A 12803-nucleotide genomic window follows, 5' to 3' on the forward strand; every position below is an offset into this window, starting at 1 on the left:
GGCGGGGGCAGGGCTGCTAGTCAGTGTGAGATTAAGTTTAGGTGCTCAGGTGGGGGCAGGGCTGCCTCACAGGCTCAGTTCCCTCAGGGGGTTTATGCAGAGACCTTCAACAATGGATCTTGGTTCCTGCCTGCTTGGGGAGCCCAGGTCTGCTCCCGCATCCTCTGCTGCCTCCCAAGGGGGCCTGAGTTATGGGGGCACCCCACTCCCCTCTCAGCAAGACAGAGATACCCTCTCACCAACCTTTGGGGTCCATGGGTGGAGGTACCTGCGCGGCTGCTGGAGATACCTTCCCCAAAGCCCACTTGGTGCCACGCGGCCAACGCAAGGCTGGGCTCGGCTCCACATCCACAGCGTGAAGGACCTTTTGCATTAGGTTTGTAGGGCTCTCTAGAACAGAAATCTCCGCTCCACCATTCTGTGGCCTCTGCTGCTCCAGAATTTGCTGGGAGTTCTTTTTTACAGATGTTCTATGGGCTGTGGGTTCGGAGCTATGTGTATGTGCGTCTTTCTACTCTGCCATCTTGGCTCCGCCCCCCCCCCCCAAATTCTTTTTATGATAGAAATATGGTTCTGATACCTAAACAAGGAAGAACCAAAACAGAGACAGAAAATTATTGACCAATTTCTCTATTGAATATACATGCAAAATTTTTAAATAAGATATTAGCAAAAAGAATATAAGAACTTATCATGAAAACAATACATTATGAGCAGGTAGGATTTATACTAGGAATGCAGTGCTAGTTCACTATTAGAAAAACTATTAACATTATTGATCATATCAACCTAACAGAAACCACATGATTATCTCAATAGATGCAGAAAAAGCTTTTGACAAAATACAACACCCATTCTTATTGAAATCACTGGAAACCGTAGGAATAAATGAAACTCTTCAAAAGTAATAAGCAGTAACTACCTAAAACTTTCAGCAAGCATTATATGTAATGAGGATAAGCTAGATGCATTTCCAGTAAGGTCAGGGGTGAAACTAAAACGTCCACTATCACCACTGTTATTCAATATGGTATTAGAAATGCTATCTATAGCACTATGAGAAGGAAAAGAAATTGAAGGAATTAGAATAGCAAAGAAACTAAGTTATCAATCTTAGCAGATGATATGATGATATATGATGTGATGATATACTTACAGAATCAAAGAGAATCAAGTTAAAAAGTACTTGAAATAATATACAACTTTGGCAAAGTTGAAGTTTGCAATATAAATCATCTGCATTTCTCTATATTACTAATATACACCAACAGCAAGACATAGACAGAGAAATTCCATATAAAGCTATGGCAGACACCATAACATATCTGGGAATCTGTCTGCCACAACAAACCCAGAGAATATATGAACAAAATTACAAAACGTTTTTCGCACAAATAAATTCAGATCTAAGTTAATTAAAAAATCAGTTACTTGTGGGCAGGTCCAACTAATATAATAAAAACGACAATTTTACCTAAATTAATTTACTTATTCAGTGCCATACCAATCAAACTATCACAAAATTATTTTATAGAGCCAGAAAACATAATATCAAAATTTATTTGGAAGCAAAAATGGTCCAGAATATCAAGGGAACCAGTGAAAAGAAATACTAGGGAAAGTGTCCTAGCTTTACTAGATATCAAAATATATTATAGAGCAGCAATCATCAAAGCCACTTAGTACTGGCTAAGAAACAGAGGGTTACATCAGTGTAATAGGTTAGGTACTCAAGACACAGTAGTCAATGAATATAGCAATCTACTGTTTGATAATCCCAAGGACCTCAGCTTGTGGGATAAGAACTCACTGTGACCAAAAGTTCTGGGAAAACTGGATAAGAGTGTGGCAGAAACTGGGAACAGACCAATGCCTGACATGTCCACAAGAATCAAATTCAAATGGATACATGATAATAAAGATTGATACTATAAACAAATTAGGAGAGCAAATAATTGTGTTTGTCAGATTTATGGAGAATGGAGAAATTTTTGACTAAAAAGAGATAGAGAACATTATGAAGTACAAAATGGATAATTTTGATTACATTAAATTGAAAGGTTTTGCTTTATTTTTAAAATATATAGATTACTAAGTCTAATGTGCAAGAATACCAGTCATTCCCCAATTCATAAATGATCAAAGGATATGAACAGGCAGTTTTCAGAGGAAGAAATTAAAGCTATCTATAGTTACATGAAAAAATGCTGTAAATCACTATTGATTAGAGAGTTATAAATCAAAACAACTCTAAGGTATCACATCACACCTATCAGGTTGCTAACATGACAAAAGAGAAAGATAGTTAATGTTGGAGAAGATCTGGAAAAGTTGAAACACTAATTCATTGTTGATGGAGCTGTGAGCTTATTCAAACATTCTAGAGAGCAATCTGGAACTCTGCCCAAAGGGTTACAAAAGTGTACATACCTTTTGACCCCAGCAATATTGCTTGTAGGACTCTATTGCAAAGAGATTACAGAAATGGGAAAAGGTCTCACATCTACAACAATATTTATATCAGCCCTTTTTGTGGTGGCCAAAAACTGGAAATCAAGGGGATGCCCATCAACTGAGCAATTGCTGAACAGGTTGTGGTATATGAATGCACTGGAATGTTATTTCTCTATGAGAAAGTATGTAGAGGAAGACTTCAGAGAATTGTGAAATGACTTATATGAACTGATACTGAGTGAAAGGAGCAGAACCAGGAGAACTTTGTACACAGCAACAACACAGTGTGTAAGGAATTTTTCTGGTAGACTTCGTACTTCGTTGAAATGCATGGACAAAAAATAAAATTTCCAATGGACATTTGAGGCAAAACACCTTCCACATCCAGAAAAGAACTATGGAATTGAATTGCAGATACAAACAGACCGTTTTCTTTTGTATAATGTTCTATTTTGCATTATGATTTCTCCCATTCATTTTAGTTCTTCTATGTAACATGTATTTAATAGTTAAGTAGGTGTAGAACTTATAAAAGATTTAATGCTGTCTCAGGGAAGGAGTGGGGAGGGAGGGGGAAATGAGAGGGAAAGTGGTGGAAAAATCTAAGATATATGGAAATAATTGTTGAACCCTGAAAATAAATAAAGCAAATTAATTATGAAAACGAAATTGTGATAAAAGATGGCTTTCTGTAATGTGGCAGGGGAAATTAAATTGATGAGAAAAGAAAACAAAATCTCAAAAAATATTAGCAAAAAAAGAAAACAAAACATGGTTATTTATGCCTTCAAGATGCCTTATTTATGCCTTCAAGAAATTTAAAAATTGTAATTCCAGGACAATGTACAGCATGCAAAAAGCAACTACAATACAAGCCTGCATTTGACAGGAGCAAAAGGAGATACAAAAATCTAGGAAAATTTGATGACATAATGATTTTTTCACCTGTGGATAGATAAAAGGGATGTGGAGGATTTGAGACCTTTAGCAATGTGAAGATTTTAAAATTTGTGAAGACACAAATTTGTTGCAAGACACATATTTCAGGCACAGGGAGCTGTCTGCACCAAGGAGAAGAAAACAAGTGATCAATCTGAGTAAAAATTGGATTTGTGAAGGGGAACAATTAATGAGAGACATAGTAATAAAATGAGAATTCTGCAGAAAGAACTGTCCCTATGCCTGGTGCTTTTTCACATTTTTTCCTGCAAGGGCTCCATACTTCTCCAAAAGTGGGGCATATGAGGTTTTCAAGGAGGACTAGCATGTCTGGTGTGAAATCTTGCCAAGTTATTTATGGGACTACTTATCCACCTTTGGTGTCCACCTGTCACTGAACTCCCACCTGTGGCTCCAAGAAGGTATAGTATTCACAGTCACACCCTGCTCCACCTTCTCAGCAAATGACTAAACCAGGTTGATAATAAATGACAGAACTCAAACCAATAAGTTAGGGGGATGTTTGCCACTAGAAGGTGAAATTTTCACATGGACTGCTTACATGAGAATAATTTGTTCCAAACGTCATAAACGGAACTGAAGCAGGTGCCATGAAATACTTCAACACACCCCAATTAATGGACATACCCTCAATTTCTAATCCTTTACCCTTAGGAAAAAGAGCTGCTGTAAATATTTTATCAATATAATGTCCTTTTCCTTTTTTTTGCTTTGTATCTCTTTTTGGGCATAGATATGGTAAAAGTATTTCTAGGACAAAGAATATGCCTGGTTTTATAGCCTTTGCGAGATAGTTCCATATTGCTCTACTGAATCGTTGAGTCAGTTCACAATTTCACAAATAGTTCGTTAATGTCTCATTTTTTCCCACATCCTCTCCAATATTTGTCATTTACCTTTTTTCTCTTATTGGCCAATCTGATAGCTATCGAGTAGAACCTCAAAATTTTTTTTAGTTTGCATTTCTCCAATCAACAGTGAGTCAGAACATATTTTCATATGGTCATAGATTGTTCTGATAACTTCATTTGTAAACCAATTATACTTTTGATCATTTATCAGTTGAAGAATGTCTCTTTATACAATGAACTCAGTTCTCTATATGTTTGAGAAATGAAGACTTTATCAGAGACATATCCTTGAAATTTTTTTCATTTAGCTTTATTTCCTTCCATCTTATTCCCTCTTCCCTGTTTATTCTCTGTCTCTCTCTCTGTCTCTCTCTGTCTCTCTCTGTCTCTCTCTGTCTCTCTCTCTCTCTCTCTCTCTCTCTCTCTCTCTCTCTCTCTCTCTCTCTCTCCTTTCACTCTGTCTCTCTTTCAAAGCATTTTGCTTCTGTTTATTCCCTCCCCCAATATTCCTTCTCTTCTATTACCAAACTCTCGTTCTCTTATCCCCTTCTTCTCCTGCCTTCCCCCTCTAGAGTAAGATAGATTGCTATACCCAGTTGGGTGTGTATGCTCTTCCTTCTTTGAGCCAATTCAGATGGGAGAATGATTCATTCGCTTCCCTTCACCTCCGTTTTCTTCCCTTGCACTACAAAAGTTTTTCTTTCTTCTTTTACATGAAATAATTTAATCCATTCTACCTTTCCTTTCCTAATTCTCCCAGCACATTTCTCTCTCACATCCTAACTTTATTTTTTTAGATATCATCCCTTCATATTCAACTCACCCCTGCGTGCTGTGTTTATATATGTATATATATATATGTATATATATATACATGTATATATATATATACATATATAATATATATATTTTCCTTCTAACTACTCAAATAATAATAAAGGTCTTAAGTTACAAATATTGTCTTCCCATGTAAGCAGTTGAAATTTAAGTCCCTCATGATTTCTCTTTCTTATTTACATTTTCATGCTTCTCTGGAGTATTGTATTCAAAAGTTAAATTTTCTATTCAATTCTGGTCTTTGCATAAGGAATGTTTGAAAATCCTCTGTCTCATTGAATATCTATTTTTGCCCCAAAGGATTAGATTTAGTTTTGCTGGGTACGCTCTTCTAGGTTGTAATCCCAGCTCCTTTGCCCTATAGAAAATTCCATGTTCTCTGATCCTTTAAGACAGAAGCTGGTAAATCATGTGTTATCCTGACTATTTTACTTGTTTCTTTCTGGCTGCTTAAAACTTTTTCTCCTTGACCTGGGAACTCTGGAATTTGACTCTAATATTCTTGGTTGTTTTCATTTTGGAATTGCTTTCAGAAGAGATAAGTGGATTCTTCCAATTTCTATTTTACCTTCTGGTTCTAGAATATCAGATCAGTTTTCCTTGATAATTTCTTGAAAATGATTTCTAGGCTCTTTTTACTTTGATTGTGGTTTTCATGTTGTCCAATAATTTTAAAATTATCTCTCCTGGATCTATTTTCCAGATCAGTTGTGTTTCCAATGAGATATTTCACATTATCTTCTTTGTTTTTCATTCTTTTTGTTTTGTTTTATAATTTCTTGATTTGTCATGGACTCATTAGCTTCTATTTGCTCCACTCTAATTTTGAAGGAATAATTTTCTTCAGTAAGCATTTGGATCTCCTTTTCCATTTATCCAATTCTTTTTTTCAAGTCCTTTTCCTCATTGACCTTTTGGACCTTTTGACCATTTTGCCTAGTATGTTTTTAAGGTGTTATTTTCTTCAGATTGTGTGTGTGTGTGTGTGTGTGTGTGTGTGTGTCCTTTACCAAGTTATTGACTCTTTCCTCATGATTTTCTTGCATCACTCTCATTTCAATTCCTAATTTTTCCATTAACTGCCTTATATGATTTTTCAACATCCTTTTTGAGCTCTTCCGTGTCCTGAGATCAATTAATATTTTTCTTGGAGGCTTTGGAAGTTGGAGCTTTGATTTTGTTGTCTTCTTCTGAGTGTTTTGGGACCATTTTGGTCACCGTAGTAAGTTTCTCTAGTCAGAGTTTTTTCTTTTTTTCTCTCATTGTTTGCTCATTGTCCCAACTGATTACTTGACTTTTAATGATTTGTTAAAGTAGGTATCTGCTTCCAGGGTGGAGGGTGCACTGTCCCAAACTTCAGGGTTTTACGTGGCTGTTTTGTTTTCAGAGATACCTCTAGGGACCTGTAAATTTTCAGTATTTCTAAGATGGTATGATCTAAAGAGAGGTGTTTTCTAATCTTCTGACCTCTGCTCTGGTCTTTGAGTGACCAAAAATAACCCCTCTTTACTGTCCTGAGACTTTGAAGAGGTTCTCTCTTTCAGTGTGGCACAAACTCTGCTATTCCAGTGCTCCTCATGACAATGAGACTGCCACCTACAACTGGGACCCGGATCCACATAAAGGCAAAACGACAGAGTACTACTTTAGTGCTAGCAAAAAGAACCCTGTAATCTTCTTCTGACAATTTGTTCTGACCTTACTCTCTGTAGACTATGTGCTCCTGAAGCAGTCTCTGCTCTTGTTGCTGCTGATTCAGTCACTCTCAAGGTCTCCGGGTTTTCTGGGGTCCAGACTGCAATGGCATATCATGTGCTGGATTGGGCTCCACTTTCACCCAGGTGTTACAAATCTTTCATGCTGACCTTCTAGGTTGTCTTTGGCATTTGTGGGTTGAGAGGTCTGGAAATTGCCACTGTTGCCAGTGACTCAGTCACTCATAGCTCACTCTGGTTTTGCTGGGGGCCTGTGTTGAACTGTGCTCCTTTCTCATTCTGGTGCAACAGACCTTTCCTGCTGACTTTCCTACCTGTCTTGACCTGGAAATTTGTTTCACTCCATGTTGCTGTGAGTGCTACCTCTCTATTACTTTTTATAGTAATTTTTAAAGGTTTTTGAAAAGTTTAAAGGGACAACTGAGATAAGTACCTGCTTTTACTCTGCCATCTTGGCTCTGCTTCCCAGTGGAATCTTTCAATGATCATTTTACCCACTGGTTCTAGGACCTCAGGACAGTTTTCCTTGATAATTTATTTAAAAAAAATATTTATTTTTAGTTTTCAACATTAATTTCTATAATATTTAAAGTTACAAATTCCACATGGCACAATCTGCTATAAGCTCTACATATCTATTCATCTTAAACATATTTTCACATTAGTTATGTTATGAGTAACCATTAAAACCAATAGGAAGAACCACAAGGAAGCACAAGACAGAAGGAATGAGAGAGGGAGAGGGAGAGACACAAAGAGACAGATAGAAAGAGACAGAGAGAGAGAGAGAGAGAGAGAGAGAGAGAGAGAGAGAGAGAGAGAGAGAGAGAGAGAGAGAGAGAGAGAGAGAGAGAACGAATAGTTTGTTGATCTGTGTTCAAACACCATAGGTCTTTTTCTGGATTTTCCACCATGAGTCACTTGAAGTTGTCTTAGATACTTGCATTGCTAAGGGGAGGTAAGTCTATCATATTTAGTTATCACACGTTTTAGCTGTTACTATGTACAGTGTCCTCCTAGTTCTACTCACTTCACTCATCACCAGTTCATGTAAGTCTGTTCATATTTTTCTGAAGTCCACCCACTCATCATTTCTCATGGAACAGTAGCATTCCATTACATTCCTATAACACAACTACTTCAGTCATTCCCCAATTTATGGGTATTCCCTCAATTTCTAAGTCTTGGTCATGACAAAGATGGCTGCTATAAATAGTTTTGTAGCATTTTTATTATCATTTTGTGATACAGACCTAGAAGTGATATTTCTGAGTCTAAGGGTATGCACAATTTTATAATCCTTTGGGCATAGTTCTAAATTGCTCTCAAGAACACTTAGATCAGTTCACAACTCTACCAACAATGCATTAGTGTTGCAATTTTCCCACATCTTTGCCAACATTTATCATTTTCCTGTTTTGTCACATTAACCAATCTGATAGATGTAATGTAGTATCACAGAGTGGTTTTGATTTGTATTTTTCTAATCAATGGTGATTTAGTACCTTCTTTTTTCATATAACTATAGGTAGTTTTAATTTCTTCATTTGAAAACTGCCTGTTCATATTTTTTGCCATTTATCAATTGAGGAATAACTTGAAGTCTTGCACGTTTGGCTTTGTTTTCTACATATTATAGAAAAGCGGCCTTTATCTGAGGCACTGGTTGTAAAAACTGATTCCCAGTTTTTTTTCTAATCTTAGCTGAATTGGCTTTGTTTGGGCAAAAACTCTTTTTAATTTGACATAATAAAAATTACCTATTTTGCATTTCATAATATTCTCTATCCCTGTCATAAATTCTTCCATTCTTCATAAATTTGACAGATAAACCATTCCTTGCTCTCCTATTTTGCTTTTATTATCAGACTTTATTTCTAAATCATGAACTAATTTGGACTTTCTTATGGTATACAGTATGAGGTGCTGGTCTGTGCCTCATTTCTGCCATATTGTTTTCCAGTTTTCGTAGCATTTTTTTGTTAAATAATGAAGTTTTATTCCAGAAACTGGAGTGTTTAGGTTTATCAAGCAGTAGATTACTATAGTCATTGAAACCTATTCCAGTGATGCACTGCTCTATTTCTTAGCCAGTATCAAGTTGTTTTGATGATTGCTGCTTTATAATACAATTTGAGATTTGGTATGGCTAGGCCACCTTCCCTTGCATTTCTTTCCATTATAAAACTTTCACTTGATATTCTGGACCTTTTGTTCTTCCAGATGAATTTTGTTATTATATTTTTCAGCACTATAAAGTAGTTTCTGGTAGTTTGATTGGTATGGTACTGAATAAATAAATTTATATAGGTAGTATTATCATTTTTATTGTATTAGCTTGGCTTAACCACAAGCAACTGATGTTTTTTTTTTTTTTCCTGTTATTTAGATCTGACTTTATTTGCGTGAAAAGTGTTTTGTAATTGTGTTAATATAGTTTCTGGGTTTGTCTTCGCAAATGAACTCCCAACTATTTTATGTCTACAATAACTGTAAATTTAATTTTTCTTTCTATCTCTTGCTTTTGGGAGTTTTTACTAATATATGGAAATGTTGATGATTTATTTGGGTTGATTTTATATCCTGCAACTTTTCTAAAGTTGTTTATTATTTCAAGTAGATTTTTATTTGATTCTTTAGTATTCTAAAAGTGTATCATCCTACTGTCTGCCAAGAATGATAGCTTTGTTTCTTCTTTGTCTACTCTAATTTTTTCTTCTCCTATTGCTAAAGCTAACATTTATATTACAACATTGAATCAAGTGGTGATAATGGACATCCTTGTTTCATCCCGATGCCCTTGTACCACTCTCATTTCTCTTGCCAATTTTTCTCTACCACTCATTTCTTTCTTTAACTTTTCTAGGAATAGTTTTGGACTGTACACAATTTGCATTTTTCTTTTTTTGCTTTGCTGGTATCCATTTTCCAGATTGTTGCATTCAAAATTTGTGTCTTTCACTATAGCATCTTTTTATTTATTTATCTTTATGTTTGCTCATTTTCTAGTTTGTTTCTTGACTTTTTCATTTATGTTAAAGTTGGACTCTGCTTACTTGGGGTTGTAAAGGCATTGTTCCAGGCTTTGGCCTTTTTCACACTGATATTTTCAGAATATATTCTTGTTGTATGTAAATTTTTAATGCTTCCAAAGTAGAATTATTCTGGGACAGGTGTGGTCATTGTTTCCCAGGCCTTTGCTCCAGTCCTTATCCAGGAAGAGCCTGTGCTTATCTGTAGTCACAAATGGTAGCCCTTCTCTGTGCTCTTGAACTGTGACCAAGTCTTCTGTTCCATTATAGCTACAGATTTAGTGCTCTTCTCTGCCTAGAACTATGAATACAACACCTACTATCTCTAGATTGACAACATACATTCCTTTCCACCCTGGTAATGGAATTCAGAAGTTTGTATGGGCAATGGAGCTGCCACATAACACAAAGTTCTGTGCCCAGCACTATCACAAAGGTTCCCTGTTATCTCATTCTGACTACTTGCCCAATGCTCTTACTATCATCTCTGGCTCAGAAGCTTCCCAAGCTGCTGCTACTATTGCTGTCACATCTGTTTCCAAGTCCAATAGTTAGTGTTATCACTGTATGTGCTACAGGTTGGCCCCTACTTCAGTATCACAGACATTTCCTGGTGACTTCCTAAATTATTTTATGCTGGAAAAATGTCTCACCTTGATTTTTGTTGTCTAGACCACTTAAAAAATTGATTTGACATGTTTTCTTTTCATGTTGTTTAAAAGGGATGATCAGTAGAATTTGAATGGATTTATTTCCTTCTCTGCCATTTATATATGCTCCAAGTTGGACAACTCTCATACAAGTAGATTAAATGCTGGATTTGGGGGCAGGAAGACCTACTTTTGTGTCATTCCTCAAACACCTCCAAGTTGAATTACCATAAGCAAATCATTTGATCTCTTTGAGTCTTAGTTTTCTTATTTTTCAAGTAGGGATATTAATATCATACATTTCATGAAGCTGTCAAGGGTATCAGAATTGCAAATTTCAGGATTCTTTGAGAGAAGGAGAATTCTTATCACAGTCAAGTTCTTTCACAAGAAGTAAGTGTTATAGACTATCAAAGTCCTATTTTTAGATGATCTTTTGCTTTGATATTATGTGATTGTTTGCTTCTTTATCTGGTAAACTATCTCTTTGGGGCTTCTGAGTTATTCCTCTAAGGGAAGATTTCAGTATTCCTAATAGGTCACATATTATCTCCATCTGGAGAGTCAGAGCAATAGTCATCATAATATTACAATATATACATGAGAAAAACATCCAGGTAATGACTTACTAAAGGTCTTACAAAATATTTGTTACAACTAGGATTTGAGCTCAGGTCATCTGACCCCATTCAAGGTCATATTAATCTGGCTTAAATTAAATGTCACAAAAAAGATGTCACCATTCCCACTGCTACTATGCTCTAGACGCTACTAACCTATCCCCACATTATAAATGAGAAATTGCTCTGGGCTTTGTCATGGTCACTGACCAAATATATAATTTTAACTTTAGTGTATGGGCCTCAAAAGCTGTACAAAAATAGTTATTTTATGTCACTTCTTAAGTGTCTTTCAACAATCCTAATTAATGCAGGTATTGTGATATTCTTGGAGGTTTCTGTTTAGAAAGTCGTGAGTATTTGTAACCTTTGTGCTGTAGTTCAGAGGAAGGTTAAGGACCAACCTTATGTCTGGCACATTTGCAGACGTCACTTTTGCTGGTCTTTTGTTCTTTTTTGGCATTTCTTCTAGTGAACCCCTGAGCCTATGTTTCAGTCTCCCCTCCCATTGTATTCTACCTGGCTGCATTTCTTATTCAACTATTTCCCTAATAAATAAATTTTCACTTTGAAATAGACCTTATCATAGAGTGCATACTTAATATGGAAAATAATTGATGAGACATTAATATGCTACTAGATTACTATGTTAAAGTTTAAATATCTCAAGAAATTATTATTCTGTCTGTGTACATATTCACCCAGTTATTTTATCTCTGTGGCTATTTATCCTGCATATATATCATCCCTATTTTTCCATAGATCATAGAAAATTCACCAAGTTTCAATGAATTAATATATGAATAAAACATTTATTAATCACTTACTATATGTAAAGCAGTATGCCAAGTGCTAGTGAAACCAATAGAAAAATCAGACAGTTCCAACTCTCAAGAAATTCACATTCTGAAAAGGAAGACAATACAACTGGAAAGTTTTAAGTGTAAGTCAGATAAAAAAATGCCCCATGGTATTTATGGTACAATGATAAAAAAAGATACTAATACCTTTTCTCTAATGAGATTTCCACTGATAAAATTAGATCAGTTTCTGAAGTTTTACTCTTTTTTAGGGCCAGAAAGGTAACTGTCTACAGCACCTACAAGAGAATTGCTACTCTGAATCACCATAAAATAATGTATCTTGGGGTGACATTTAAGAGCACTGGGATGGAAGCAGTCACCATTCCCAAGGTTCATGAGTTAGGGTCCACACCTGTGTTCATCAAGGTCTGAGGAGAGATGGTAGTTAAAGTGTTTGCTGAGATACCCGGCAAATGTTACCTTTTACTTTTGCCTCAATGGGTCTTTTCACTTCAGGATGGATTCCTTCCTTTTTATATTTCTGTTATATTTTTGATCAGTGTTGCTATCCATTTTGATTTGTCATATGACCAACCTACCTACATTTTAAAAATAAATCATATATTCATTGGTGATTCTGAATATTTCCCCCTATACCTCTTTTTGTGTGGAGCTTATCATCAGACAAGTCAAATCAATAGGCAATAATTTAACAAATAATAATGCCAGGAACTTTGCCAAGTACTAAACATGTACTTCAACTTCCATATAACAACCATTATCTTTTGGGTCCCTGTAAATTTTATTTTTTCTTTTTTCTAATATTTTTTCCAGATACAAAAACACACAATACTACTAGGAGCATATTTGTTTTAAGTAGA

The sequence above is a fragment of the Notamacropus eugenii genome, chromosome 1, assembly GCF_028372415.1.
Source record: "Notamacropus eugenii isolate mMacEug1 chromosome 1, mMacEug1.pri_v2, whole genome shotgun sequence".
Lineage (NCBI taxonomy): Eukaryota > Metazoa > Chordata > Mammalia > Diprotodontia > Macropodidae > Notamacropus > Notamacropus eugenii.